We start from the raw sequence: 16,381 nt of genomic DNA on the forward strand, positions 1-16,381 counted from the left end.
ATGGGTACATGTACAATAAAATTGCTCTCGACCGAATACTCAATTGATAGGTTTTTTAATATACCGAAGAAAACTTTATTTGTCAGAAAAAAAGATAGTAAGAACTTTTAAGCTTTAGAATATTTTATATGTCATTATTTTAATCATTCAAATGCGATACATCAAAGCATTGTTTCAATATATATATGAACATTATCAATAAATATAAACAAAAAAAGTTAAATGTAGTCTATATGCGAGGTGTCCCAGAAAAAAAAACAACTAATTTTTTTTCTTTATTGAAGCCGGTGCTTGTTGAGTTGTTTTTACCTAGAGTATTCTTGTTTCATAACTCGTAGAACTGTATCTGGAGTATGTGTTTAAAAAAGCAGCCTTTAAAAGCAAGATGCGTGCTTTCTTGTCCGATTCATTGTGAAAAAAAAAATCAATTAAACTAAAGAAATATGATGCAATATTGTGACATCATAAGTCGATGAAAGGCATATTTTCACCTTAATTGTTTAAATAGAAAAATACACTTTCGTTTCCTTTTTTTTTTTTTTAAAATTGAATCACAATTCTAAAGTTTTGGTCAAACATTATTTAAGAATTTCAAATGGTATAGGATATTATGGAACACCCTGTGCAAATTAAATAATCAGCACGAAATCATATTACGAGAACTAATCTAATATATACTCATATTAAAAAAAGAATAATTCTTTTATGTACCTGTGTCATTTAACGTGGATATTCATATCCTTTTTATTTTATGTTTTGATTAGCTGATATAGATTACAAAATAAAGAACGTAATATATACATGCATTTTTGTTTAACTCCTTATTACTGGGTGATACATGTAGATCTGACATCAATGTTTTAAGTTATTGACCACTTTTTCCCGTGATAATTTCTCTCTTATTTTCTTTCACAAATAAAGTAGAACTTTCTAGTGCAAGAATAATCACGCCACCTGCCATCTTTTTTTTTACCAGGGCGCACTTCTCACGTCCTTCACCATTGGGTTCTGCTGGATGCCAGTTTTTTAATGTCGATGCACTCTCCGAATGATCCCAAATCCATAAGTGTTCTACGGTGTGTAATACAAGTCCGATCCACCACATTCCTTCCGAGCTCGAAACTAAATAAAAGAACATTATAATTAAAATACCCTCACCGATTTAGAATTTTAAAATAAAAAAAAAATGACCAAACTACACTTTTTAATTGTTTTGAAAGGTAAAATTTGGAAAAGCCCAACCGGAATTCGAAATTACAGATTCGTAGCTAATGCTTCTACCAATTGATTTACTTGTTAGGTACGAATATCCGGAAAGTTTAGGATAGTTATAAAACCATACCTTATTTTATTGGCTATTTTCATTTGAAGTATATCACAATATTTTGCAATTATCTTTAAAGGAGGCCTAAAAGGTAGGAAATGATATTACCAATGTGTTGAAGTTGAATTCAGTTTATTTCAGTTTTGTATTTGTTTGTGAAAATAGTTGTAATTTTGGACCAAGTTGTGTTCCATACTTGTCAATCGAGAGTGTTTAGTGTTATGGCTATTTTTAGTATAACCGGTTTGGTGAGTTAGAGCCGTGACTGCTTGTCAAGTGTGCGGCAACGTTGTTGAAATCGTCTTCAAGTTTGTTAATTTTGGCGAATACCAGAAGCTAGTCTGGTAGACTGGTAGCCATAAATTACTGTAAATCTGTTTGGGCATTTGCTTTTCTCCAGCCGGTTAGTTTTTGTATGTATTTTGTCAGTTTCATAGTATATTTACGGGGTGTATATTTACAGGGTGTATTCTTTGTTATTTTCGTTGTATAAATGAGTATGTCTATAGATTTTAGCATAGGTTATTATTGTTTCAGTGCAGGGATAATCATATCGTTAACCCGGTGGGTCAATAGTGAAACGTTAGTTGAAGGCTTAGCTTAGCATATGTGGGGCAGGACTAGGACTGAGAACTATTAACGGAGCAGCGCGTGACGCAAGTGGGACGCACGGGAGCTCGTGTTTGACCAACGTTTATGGTTAGGAGGCCCTGTGTGGATAGTTTTCCAGTGAGAGACCTTCGAGTCCGGGACTAGACACAGGATATTTTGTTTGTGTTTTGTCTGCTATGGAGGCCCAGTGGTGACTATTTTAGGATGGCTTTTGCAATTATTTGAAGCCAAACTTTCAATTCTATTTTATGATTAAATGATTTATCAGTTTACCTAGTGATAAAAATTGATTGTTTAATTACAGATAACATTCCAATTCACTTTTTCTGTGAAATTACATTTAACAGTATTGGTGATTTTGATTTGCTGGTTTTTTCCTTTAAATACTGTAATAGCTATATTTAGCCAGCGTTTAAAGCTTTATTTGTTTTATATATACATTGACAATTGAATGTGTTAAAAATTAATTCACTGTTGTTTCATTGTCAGTGTTGATTGATTAACTGTTTAAAGTTATATTTTCTTTCTTAGTGAGAGAGTGAAGGTGTGTGTTTGTGAGTGTGAGTCTCTTCATATTCTATTATTTTAATTTGTTTTGTTGATAAATAATTTCATATTGTTTTGTTTATTTTACTGTTTGTCGTTTTCGCTATCACCCACACAAAATCCAAAAGAACTTCATTACAACCAATCTTTATAACAATTTGAGAAAAAAAAGCTATTGTAGTATTTTTTAAACCTGCTCCGAAGTGCGAAACATGACAGTTTCCTATATATTTCTATAGCAAATGTACCTCTCTTTGAGATGTACCCTAAATAAAACCAGACGATCAATTTTCTAGAAACCTTTCAAGGTAACTAAAATTTAATTAAATGATATATGGTTAAACAATGAATAGTTTTGCAAATGTAGTTTTTCCACACAAAAAACAACCCCAAATCGGCCTCCATAAATCATCATTTATGAGAAAATCACTCTCTACTAGTATTGAGATACTTATTTCAATAGTAGCTGTATGTATATATTGGTTATCAAGTGATTATGTTAATGAAATACATTTAATATACAACCACTAATGAAATATTTCTTTTAAGACTCGCAAATGGGGGTTGCGACGTATTGTGTTCGTCCAGCTCTTTGTCTTCTTTTTTCTAAACCCTAAACTTGTCGATCGCGTTTCTTAAAGACGGCCAAATGAAATTTTACTCACTTCTAGAACATAATGGGCCTACATATTTCAGTTAATACCTGTATAAATTTATACATTTGTACTATATTTATACTAATCTATGGTATGCCATTTTCATGATATGCTGTGATACGGTATACTTCAGGCACGTAGCATCGTTTTTGAAAGTGGGGGGGCCAGACCCATCCAAAAAATCTTGACAAGCAAAAAAAAAAAAAAAAAAAAAAAAAAAAAAAAAAAAATTCCAAAAATCTTCAAAATCCTAATCCGTGGGGGGGGGGGGGGGGGAGCGGGGGGGTAGACTCAACTATACTTCCAAAAAAAAATTCTTCCCTACCAAAAATTTTTTTCTTCCAAATCATGAAATTCCTAATCCGTGGGGGGGGGGGGGGGGGGGGGTACCTTCAATTTGACTACTCATTTCCTAATTTTCATATCAATTTTTTAGTAACTTCAAAAAAAGTGGGGGGGCCAACTCCATTATAATTCATTTTTTAATATGTAAATTTAAAAAAAAATGCTGCTGCGAGAAAAAGTGCTGGCCCCCCCTGATGCTACGTGCCTGTACTTTGGTTTGTTTAACTATGAGATTTGAATAGCTCTTAACATTTCGAATTTATCAACAGTTTTTCTCTAAAATGCAATATTAACATGTATTCTCAAAGAAAAATAAATAAAAAGAGTTGAAGGTATGTTGTATGCTGTCCTATTGTATGCTATGTTGTGCCGTGAGGAATGAGAATCTAATTCTTTGCTGTGAGATAGTATGCTATGGTAAGAGATTCTAATGCTATGGTAAGAAAAATTATATTTTATGCTATGCTATAGTTAATGTTTTTTTTTTTTAAATTGCTTGAACTCACTGTAGGTGTGCACCTCAGTAAGATTCTTTGTTTTTCGTTTGAGTTTGTCAACCGCATTTTTTTTGGCGGGGGGGGGGGGGGGTGGCTGAGAGAGGTGTGTGTCCAAAATGAAAAAAAAACACACCATATTATAATAACATGTAAGATAATAACGTATGCACTTCAGAATCACACATTGATTAGGCAAGATAGCGGGCATATTAGATCTTCCCTCTGAGGTTACCCCCACTCCCACGAATTAGAAATGGCCAATTATCTAAAAAAAAATTGTAATATTGACCCCTTTACCAAATATTTTCTTCTTCGGTGTATCGTGACGCACAAAATGGTATGTAAGCCAATTGTTCAGGGGGTAGTCTTGACCCCCTTCGAATAGGATTGCACGATATTACTCTGTTGGCTTAGCCGATTTATAATGGGCTTTAGTCGAGCAATCGTTGTGTACTGGATCATTTATCTGAAATTGTGTGTCCTGATGAAATCAAATAGTGCTACTGTCACATGCATATTGTGTAAAACTAAAAAAAGCATTTAAAACCTAAAATAATATGTACAAAAGTTTTCCATCTACATATGTGTTAGCAAATGTCCTAGTTTTTCTTTTTCGTGTGATGCTAGTAGAACATATAAATGAGCTTCATGTTATCTTAAGCAAATCAAATGTGACCAGGTCCATGCTAAGTCCGCGACAAATCAACAATAATAGCTTAATGATTATTAAACTGAACACCTTGGGATAATTTTGATATGATTAGATTTTTCAAGACACAAACACCTAATCAAATAGATAACTGATTAGAAGAAACACAATTTGTTCTCCTCAAGTACATCATTGCCTAAGTAAATCAAAAGAGATCATTTATTAGCCGCTTAAAAAATACACCAGGGAGACCGATGGAAAAAAAAACCTGTAACTAAGGCATAAAACATACCGAAAAAAAGAAACTTTTATTATCATTCGTAGCTCAAAACTGCAGCGTTAAGAACAAGCTTTTTTAAATTAATTTACTCAATAACTTGTACGAGTGTACGAGTAATCGACTAAGAAAACTTAGTTGGTGATCAGTGTAACCGAGCGATAGTCGAGTACTCGTTGACATTCCTCTTATATATATATATATATATATATATATATATATATATATATATATATATATATATATATATATATATATAAAAGAGCAAAAACATTGCAAACACATTCAAATTGACATAGTGATATACATAAAGCACCGTGAAATTCACTATATTGGAGCTCAAGTTCACCCCGGCCGGGGCTTAACCCATGACTTCTGGAATCTTTTTTCCTAGCAGTGAGCGACCACCGGGCTAACCAATCGGTCTTCTAGGCAAGACATTATTCCTGCCTTCGATGACGAACGGAACCTAGCGCGCTGGTCGCACAATAAACGGTCGCTTGAGGTACAGGTTAAACGACATTTTGAGAGGATCTAAACGATATATACATTGCATAGATATATACATATAATAAGCAAAAACATTGCAACGACTCTAAAGTTGACATATACCTGCCCAAAGTGAAGGACATAGATATGCATAAACCACAGAGAAATTCACTTTAATGGAGCTCCACCTCCGCCCCGACAGGCGTTTGAACTCACGACCTCTGGAGCCTACTTTTCAAGCAGTGAGCAACCTATTTATGTATATTTTGATCCTTCACTATAGGTAGATATAGTCAAAAAGAGATTTAAACTTATTGCCTTTATGTATAAAATGCATGTCACATTGTATTACTACTCCTATGAAACCATAAGAAAGAGATTGAAACGTTTATCAACTTGAAAGTAACCTATTGCCCGTTCCTGCAAAGTAAGAATTAAAAAAAATTAGTTTACTTTTAAATCCCAAAAATGTCAAGAAGTTTAACACTTGACATAATTTTCAAAGGTTAAGCAACATAACTATATCATTGACGTAATCTGGTGGCCAACTAAAATATAACTGTTTAAAGCACAAGAAACTACCTTTATCATACAACCATTTCTGTTCTGATTCTGTGTTGATCTCAAGAAGATGTGACCCAAATGATTGCCATTTACCCTGGTAATGAACAAATAGGTAAATGAATAAAATACAAATAAATAAATAAATGGATAAAACACAGATACAAATAATTCAATTATCAATGAATTGGCCAATGTCTTTATGAGGTAAAGTCACGCAATTAGTTTTCCTAAGAATACAGTTTCCAGCTACTGTCAAAAAATAGGATTTGTCTTATTCCTTTGACAGCGATTCGCATATTTGACAAATATTGCGTTATTATATATGTGCGGAACAAAAAAAAAACAAAAATCGATGCAGCAGTTTATATACACATGTATTATATTATCAAAGTAATATGTGAATTGCCATGTTTAACTTTGTTCTCAATGTATACAGCCCACAACGTTTAAAAATGCGTTTGGCAAAATGTATTACTAGTATTTAAACAAGTAAATGCTTTTTTGGTGATCAATGTCGGAAAAAAATCATTGGAATGAAGTGTAAACAATGTCAAAATTGGAACTATGAACCAGTGCACGCGGGAATAAGAACGAACTAAACCTACAGATTCATTAAGAATTTTTTTTTGTCTACGTCCCATAATGCTCGCTAATGTTTTCTCCCATGGTGCTGTGCTAAAAATGACTTACTTTTAACTCGTAATAAAGGGTGCCTTGAGGTTTGAAGGCACGTTTTGAGACCAAAAAAGTTTCGGTGAGACCAGAGATTTTACATGCTTGCATTACTTCGTATTGAGTCGAGAAATGCAAACAAATGATCATTGATTTAAATGTATGACGTCACAGTGATCTTGTGCTATATTTTTCTTTGGACTATATATGATAAGAGCCTAAAATGGCCCCCTAAAATGAACATCATCATTTTCCTATCATTCTTTGTTTTCTTAGTACAGATATGTATGTGATGTGTTTACATAATATTCATTTTGGTTAAAGTGCCCACAATTTAGAAATATGACATTGTAAAGACAACCTTTTCCCGCCATTTTGGCATTTTTAGCGTAAAACAGCTTGTTTTCAGCAGTTTTTCCTTCCGAAAACATAGAGCGCATTCTTGAACAAATAAAATATTTTAATCAGAGATGAATCTAGCCAAGAATAATAAGTGACAAAAATATTTTCCTTGTTCAAGCTTGCGCTATATATTTTCCATTCGTAAATAGATAGCCTAAGAAAAATGTCAATTTTTGGCTGATTTTTAATGAATTAAAGAAATGGCGTCATTTCTGACGTGATATACTACCAGTGAGTGCAAATAAATCAAATAAAAAGATTAAAAATAAATTTTATATCAACTCTTCTAAAAAATTAGTTAACATTTTATTGTACCCGAAACACTTAAAAAATGGCGAATTTTGGGGGCCAAATTTAACTCTTATCATATATAGTTCTTTGTGGAAAATAGGTGGATCAAACATCTGTAATGCTGTACTAACTATTTTAGTATAAAATGCGATTAATGCCTCAGATTTGGTTTGATAGAAAGATTATATATATAGAAGGAAGGGTCATTCTTACAGTCATATCGATCTAATTTTAAGTTAATTTTGCATGCATGTACAGTAAGTATAAGTAGGGGGGGTGAAAAAATAGGTCATTTTGAACTAAATAAAACAGAATAAAGAGGATGAAATAACATCTTAAAAAATCTATGCAGATATAGCATATTGTCAAACCATAAAATGAAAATCGGAAATTACATTAAGAGTGACTCCATTCCAAAGTACAAATATACATCCTTCGTGAACACATTCACTATACTCTGTTCCAAGATATCCCGGATTCACATTTTGTTACTAATTCGATTTTTATAAGTAACTTAGGCATCATGTTTTCGTTCCTGTGAATTTTTTTCAGTGAGAGATGATAATGTGTCAATGAAATTATCTTGGAAATTATCCCTTTCAACTTTTTCAATTGTACTTCTTTCACAGGTATGTGTATTTTTATTACGAATCGTCCAAATGTGCTGCATAAATATCTTGGGACAGACTATAGATACTTGTATTCAGCATTGGTTTTGTTAGAATGAAATATTATTCAAAATGACCATAATATCTACAATCTTTAAACACTTGCCTTAACCGCGGTGTAGATTTCAGTCTTGTCAGTTTCGATTGAGATATAAATTTACAATATATTTTCCTTTGAATTAGAGGTTCACATACTTGATTATGTAAATATATATTAATAAACTAGAGGTACTGTGAGCAAGCTCACAATTGATACCACCCGCTAAGAAAAAATCATAACTCATGTATTATTTCTATTATAGAAAATATTGGATGAATCTATTTCATCGTCCATTTTCTATAAATAGCAACTGCTCTATTTTTTAAAACTGTTAATGCTTATATGAGTACAAAAACCAAGTTCTATTCTTTAAATTCCATCTTAGTTCAAGTTAACTGTAAATGCATGAGGACATTTGCATCCTTATGTTAACAAACATGACTCGAAATTCCACATGTCAAGCAGCCACTTAATATAAACATTTTGAGTTATTGGTATACTGAGCCCGATTTTTTTTTTAACAATGACCTTGAACTTCCTCAATTGACCTTTGGTCAAGGTCATGACACACTCTCAGGTTATAAGCATTCTAGATGTGAATTAAGAACTTCCAATATTTGTCCTTTAGAAAGATATGGACTGGACACGAGTTTTAAAATTTTATGCAAGTAGCCTTTGCCTTGCCCAAATGACCTTTGGTCAAGGTCATGACAAACCCTTAGCTCATAAGCAATCTTTGTGTGAACTGAGAACTTCCAATGTTTCTCCATAAGAACGATATGGACCGGACACGAATTTTGCACTTTTTTCTGCCATTGACCTTGACCTTGTCCAAATGACCTTAGGTCACGGTTATGACCAACCCTAAGGTCATAAGCAATCTTTGTGTGAAGTAATAACTTCCAATGTTTCTCCATTAAAAAGATATGGACCGGACACGAATTTTGCACTTTTTCTGTCAGTGAACTTGACCTTGCCCAAATGACCTTGGGTTAAGGTCATGACACACCCTTACGTCATCAGCAATCTTTGTGTGAAGTAAGAACTTCCAATGTTTCTCCATAAGAACGATATGGACCGGACACGAATTTTGCACTTTTTTCTGTTGGTGACCTTGACCTTGCCCGAACGACCTTGGTTCAAGGTCATGACACACTCTTAGGTCATAAGCAATCTTTGTGTGAAGTAAGAACTTCTAACTTTTCTCCATAAGAAAGATATGGACCGGACACGAATCGAACAGACAGACGGACGGACGGACGGACGGATGGACGGACTGACAGACGGACGGACGGACGGACGGACAAGGTGATTCCTATATACCCCCCAAACTTCGTTTGCGGGGGATATAATAAGAAAAACATGAGAACCAGGTTGTTTTCGTAAATTTCATATTCGAATAAACTAAGGATATTAACAATATATTAAAGCAATAAACAATTTACCTTGGCATTTTTCCAGTTGAAAGGTGCTTTAATGAAACAGTATTGACTCTTTGTAACGTTTTCTTCGAGATCTGAAAATCATGCATAAGTTATTGTTCTTTTTTCGCCGATTATGCAATGTTGGCATTGAAAATGATAATAATTGAAATAAAACATACAATAGTGTGTAGTTTAATTGAAAGCACCCTCCCATACCACCACCTTTATATCCGTCTGCCTTGGAAGACGGTATAAAGAGTTGAAATAATTTACAGTCTCCGGGTTGTGCTCTTCTCTTCCTTTGTGTTTGGTTGAAAATACATGATGTGAAAATTTACATTAATTTCATTGGTTGAAATACTGTTCGGCGCAAGGGAGATAATTTTCTGATGATCTTTGTACGACTTAACAAATTTCGTAGATTTCAAATATTAAAAAGTGAGAAAACGAAAATGCAATACAAATTGCTATGAATGAAATTCAGCCTTTGGTTTTCAGGTCCAACTACATGTAGTTGAAAGTAACATTCTACAATATCTTGAAATTATTTGTTTTTCTTTAAGCATTGTTAATTCAAATATTTATACCAAAATGTAAAAAAAAAATGATGCGGTATGCCTGATATTGGTAAAGTTATTTGCACCTTAGATAGATAAATGCAGTGGTATAACTTTGATTTTATCAAAATAATACGAGTCTACGACCCTACCTAAGATCTCGTTTACCCTATAGTCGATCTCAACTTACCTGCTCGCGCACACAGTTCTCAATTTTAGACACGCAGGCTTAAACGACACAAGACACAAAAATGTTCGGATAAATCCACTCGCCATGCTATGTAGAGGAAGGTGGCATTTATATAAATATAAAAGGAGAATTAAACTGTCTTTGATAACTAATTTGTGTTTCGGGTTTGTTCTAAAGACGGTAAGCTTTTTCAAAAATGCTAAACTTGTATACTTTTCTGTTATTGAGAGCCCACTCGCAATTTCTCGGGCCTTTCAGGCAATCTCGACACACACCTCGAATGTATTACTTTGGCGTCCATGACCCCCCCCCCCATGTTATAAAAATTTGATATAAATACAACACATTTTACGATCTGTTGAGATGTGAGCTATATACTTCATTAAAGTCAACTATATACCCTAATATAGAACACATAAGCGACATACAAGGCTGTTTAACCGATAGTTATTTTGATGGGAATCGACTCCATTTTGTATTAAATTCTAACATCTGGTGATGTTAATACATTCGAGGTGTTTTTCCAAGCTTGCCGTAAAGGCCCGAGAAGTTAAGATTGTTTAAGTGTCATGTTTAAAACAAGTATCATACTTAGGCCAGTCAAAGATTAACTCTTCAAACGATAAAAGCGACGCCCTGCGTACAATGTAGAAATGGTTGCTATAGTTGTGTAGTTGTGTTGCCGAATCCTTGTTCAAGTGATTTAAACAGTAACACATATGCCGTCATATCAGACAGACAGACTGATGGACGTTCGAACGTATGGACAGCAAGAATAGATTACTTACATGTTCCGTTCTTATTTAAACATCCAAGATGAAATTGTAAACGTTCTATTGTATCTGAAACCCAAAACAAAAGAATTACATATTTGATAGCTAAGTTTTTTTTTTTTCTAAATTAAGATAAACAATCAGTTTTTGTACTTCTAAAACCAGCTTTCTTAAGCTTTAAGACATATTTCTTAGTGATTGAAGTGTACTAAGCATTAACTCATCGTTTATAAAAAGAAATACCTCTAAAGGAGTCAAGTTGATTTTTTAAACTGCCAATTTGTCTTTGCAATACCACTTCTCTATCTGTGAAAGTTAAATACACGTTTTGAAAAGATATTGTAAATTAAAAGTATATATAATAATATGTAATAGTTTTTGTCATCATTTTTGTTCATAAGCTTATTTTGTTTATTTATTTATGACAAATAGGTCGCCTTTGTTGTCCATTAAAATGATCATTTTTTCACCTGTCTCTAAAGAGTATATCTACAAAGTAAATTAATAGAAAAAAAGGATATGATATTTTGAAATACAAATCGCAACAAACTTTTGAACTGCTGGTCTTCCTGTGAAAATAATTAATCTTAGGGATCTTAGCGACAAGCATTTTCATTGCGAAATTTATTTTCATATTTGAGGGTCTTAACAATTTCGACTGTACCCTGAACATTTTATTCTTTAAAATGAGTTGACTTGTTACCAAATGTAATCAATTTTTGTTCATACATTTATCATAAGTCGCAAAATCATGCATACACCTTATACATCTTTGTTTACTTTTACCATGCTAAAAAATTCAAGCTTTTTTATAAATATATTTTTTTCAATAACTAAAGCCTCCATTATACATGTTGTTCAAGCATTGTATAGTGCAGTCCCTGAAACGTTTTACTTTCTTATTCCGTGCTTTCTTCGTGTGTTCATTTGGGCTATACGCTTCGTTTAATTCGACCTTATTGTTCACAAAGCGCTCAACGTGCGTCCAGCGTCCACTTATTCTTCAGTCAGATAATATCATATTTAGGCTGATAACAATACATACATTTTGTGTATTTGTTATTTTTCCCCGATTACCAACGAAACACAATGTAAGAATAATTCCCAAGGAACTCAGAATAAATCATTTAACCTTGCGTTCTCATATTGTTACCGTGCGTTTATCTTTCACTTTGCGCTCGCGTTCGCTCACCTTTCACCTTTCATAAGTGCTCATCAATTTCAATTCAGCGTGCGCTCATATTAAGTTCATTGTGCACTCACCGCTCGCTCAGCGTGCGCTCACCGTTTACTCGCCGTTTAAGTGGGAAAATAGAACATTTCAGGGACTGTGCATGTATAATTTATTCATAGCCTAGATAGGTGTGAGAATTACATTTAAATTTGTTGTTTTCTAAAATCAAATTGCGTTAGCTACTCGGATCTGATGTGGACGGGGCTAGTATTGAATAAACACTCTTGTCGAACTTATCGTAGGCTATTTCTTGTTACATCATATAACTGACAAGCAGGCATTGTGCCTCTAGTCTGATATGCTCTATATTTATAATGAAATTACAACCGCCCCTTATAGAAATTCTTAACGTGTGCAAAATTGTTGTTAACATATAAGCAACATATTGACTAAATAAATATTTTCTGTTGGCCTTGTTATATGGGGAGATAATTTGTCTTTCCTTAGGAATTACCGTAATGTTTTTGCAGCAACCATTGTTTTAATGGCATCAAATACATTTATGTCCAGTTTGTGTACTTCTGAAGGAGGGGGGGGGGGGGGGAGGGGGGCAGACAAAAAACTCCCATACCTCGTTTTTTTTTTTCGTTAAACAGTTGAAGTTCGCATCTTCAGTAAAACCCTTTGTTTTCATATCAACATTTTTTTCTTGGATAAAATTGTTGTGACATTTTAAATCCGGATTTGTTATTTCTTGTTTTTATTTTAATTTTAAATGTCTTGTACCTTTAACTATTTAGACAACATTGGGCAAGACAACGCACATATTATTTCTTCTGCCTTGTTTATGTTAATATCAGTGCGTTCCTTTCAGTGTTACAATGCGTTTCATTCAGACAAAATTAAAATCATCTGACGTTTTCTTAATTTCGACCGACGACAAAGCAAGTTTGTTTCCGTCCATGTATGAAAAGAGTCTTTATGAAAAAAAAAGAGTTTAAATCTGCTGTTAAATCGTAAAAATATTAAATCTATTTTCTTCTTCTGGGTTGTAAAACTTCTATCTACATTTATTTTTTCTATAGAAGTCATTATTTCCAGCATAAGCAGTCTTTGACGTAAACAAAACTCGTCGCGAACCAGTTCATCTGAAAAAAATCGCGAAAGAAAATCGTTGCAAATAAAAGTTGGTTTAAAGTAAGTTTGACAAGAGTGTTTATTCAATACTAGCCCTGCCCATATCAGATCCAAATTACTTACGTAATTTAATTTAAGAAAAAAATATTTCAATGAAACTCTCATGCACACATATAAACAAATTACAAGTTGTGTTATTGGGTCATAATGTCACCCCGCCCTATGTAGTGTTCGCGTACATCAAATTAAAGAATGGATTCTACAGATATTCCAAAGGAAAACAGATATACTGTTTCATGACCACAATCGAAACAATGAATACATTATTTTTTCATGGAAATGAAAACGAAATATACGACACATTCATCTTAGCAAATAACCTTTGCCGATTGCTTAAATCCGTCTACAAAACATTTGCATTTTTTGACACTACGCTATTTTAAAGGGGCATGGTCACGTTTTTGGTGAAATTCCATTTTTTTTTTATATTATTTACAATGCTTTAGAATTGCATTTCTAATGATCGAATAAAATTTGAGAGTCATTCGTAGAGTTATAAGCAAGATACATGGCTAACAATACAAGGCTCTTGCCCTGTTTTTGTTTACATAGGTTCAATATACCAGTAAAAAGAAATTTCAAGCTGATTTATCTTTTTATTTATTCTAAGCATAGATAAACAGTTCCTTACGTTTAAAACATTCGTTTAAGGTTTAAAACTGAAATTATTACTTCAACGTTCAAAATGTAAACAAACGCTTTGTTTACATAGCGAAGCATTTAAAGCTCTGTTACTCGCTTATAACTCAAGAAATGGTAATCAAATTTCAATTGCTTATTAAAAATGCCTTTCTGAAGCATTGAAAATATTAAAATCGGAAAAATACTTTTTAACGAAAATGGTGACCATGTCCCTTTAAGGAATACGATTCATGAACATGCTAACCCTTGATTTAATCATTCATTAAACCAACTTATATATTTCAATCTCTGGAGCGAAGTAGTGCTCATAATGCATCAGTTGTCATAGGTTTCATCAAGAAGAAAACGTACCGCCATATGTGAAATGCAAGTGACCCTACTATATTAAATCAAATCTTAAGTGAATTTAATGCACACTGTGAAGAAAAGAGGACATAATAAAAATGAAATTAATGATATTATAGAAGAAGTTCTGGAAAAATACAATGAAGACTTGACTCTCACAGCTCAAAATAATACAAAGAAAAGGAGCTCTCAAATTTGAGTTGTAACAAATTCATAACCTTAGGAAAAATCTATCAAATGTTGGCACACTATACTAAAAGGTGCACTATGCGTACTTCTCTAATAAAATGATACCTAGGGATGGCAGATTTGCAGCTACAAATCTATCAATTAACCTCGATAACATCACACCGCCGAAACACTAAATAAGTGCCGAGTCAAGTGATCTGAACTACGCGGCTGATAGGAGCTATTCATTTTTCCATTTTTGTTTAAATCATAATATGTTTAACATTCATAAGCAGACGGTCTTAAATAAATTGATATAATAAATGCATACATTAAACAACATGTGCCTTTGGGATAAGTACAATGGCATAAAGAAATAATAACGCAGGGTTCAATATACTGCGAAGAGAGCCATGTTTAAACATTTCTACTTTTAATCAATGACGTTACGTTTGTAGAACCCAAGGTCAAGATTTTTTAAGTTGAATTATCATCATTACAAACGAATAAAAGAACTCTACCAAGATTAGGCGTAGAGCCATTACAATTTGAATTTGACAAATCCTTGAGGTGTTCTATTCGATAATATAAAAATATTGAAACGTGCAAAACATATCACAAGCACTTTTTATAATAGGAGAAATTAATTATGATGAATTCTAAAATGTTTAAACGTTTATTTTTTTTTTTTTTTGATTTAAAATGATTAACTGTTTAAATCTTACTGTAAGCTCCGTTGAAACGTCTGTCCATATCATCGACATGGCATTTGTCTTCATACAACGGTTGTCCATCAAAGCCGTCCATGAAACAAATGCATATAGCCACTTGAACAATGTACAATTTATTCATCTTTTTTTTTATTGTTTTTTTTTCGTTCTGCAACTGCAAAAAATGTAGAAAAGAATAGCTCACAATTCACCCAAATCTGTGTTGCAATGAAAAACGTCTTAGTCGGCTAAATACTGTCGAAATATTTTATGCTGTAATACTTGAGACAAGTCGTCTGTCTGAGACTTTTAACAAAGAGGAAGTAAACAGATCTCTTTTTTATATATGTTGCATGTAAACACTTGTTCGAGATACTTGACAATTATGAAACATGTTATATAATAATAAACAGAAATGATAATTGTTAGAATACTACTCATGTACACATTTCCTTAAACGTTAAAATGTAATTATTTCTATGTTTTCTTCCTTATAGGTAAAAACACAAAATTCTACAATGTAATATTTGAGGAATTCAATGGGTAATGAAGGGATATTAAACAAGTTTGAATCATTAGTTAACGAGGCCGAGTACAGAACGAGCACGCACACTTTCGCGCAGCGTTTCATTTGTATTGTGCCGTCATATCGTGATAGTTTCAACAGCAGATATTCAGCGAAATTTGTTGAAAATAGCTCGTTTGATGTGTGAAATTGATATTATATATAAATGTTTCGAAGTATAAGCTTTATTTTGGCTCGACTCGAAAAGGTGAAGAGGGTTCAGCAAGCCTAGCCCTTTGTCACGTTTTCCTAACTCGCCTAAATCTAGCTTAATTCATATATTTCAAAACAGTAACCATGTATTTTTTATTAATGAACCTTAATATGTGATATATATTTATTTATTACTTAAATCTGTCTGAATGTTTTAATAATACTATAAAGATCACCATTTCCGCTTTTGTCAAATAAAAAATAGCCATTATCGGACAAACTGGGAGATTGGGCATACCAAAAAACCCCACAACTTTGATAAGACCCCTGGAACAAACCAGGAGGTAAAAAGATACTTTTCATTTGACCATTTGATGCCTTTTATCAATAACTTTAATATGTAGAACAGAAAAAGAAAACCCTTGAGCAGAAGTTTAAAAAAATTGTAAAA

General features: G+C 33.0%; 1 pseudogene; it reads right to left on the minus strand.

Moving 5' to 3' along the window:
• Nucleotides 1–244: 244 nt before the first annotated feature.
• On the minus strand, nt 245–15,498 carry LOC128171720 (hepatic lectin-like; annotated as a pseudogene).
• Between the last annotated feature and the right edge of the window lie 883 nt (nt 15,499–16,381).

This window comes from Crassostrea angulata, chromosome 2 (assembly GCF_025612915.1).
Source record: "Crassostrea angulata isolate pt1a10 chromosome 2, ASM2561291v2, whole genome shotgun sequence".
In the NCBI taxonomy this organism is placed as follows: domain Eukaryota; kingdom Metazoa; phylum Mollusca; class Bivalvia; order Ostreida; family Ostreidae; genus Magallana; species Magallana angulata.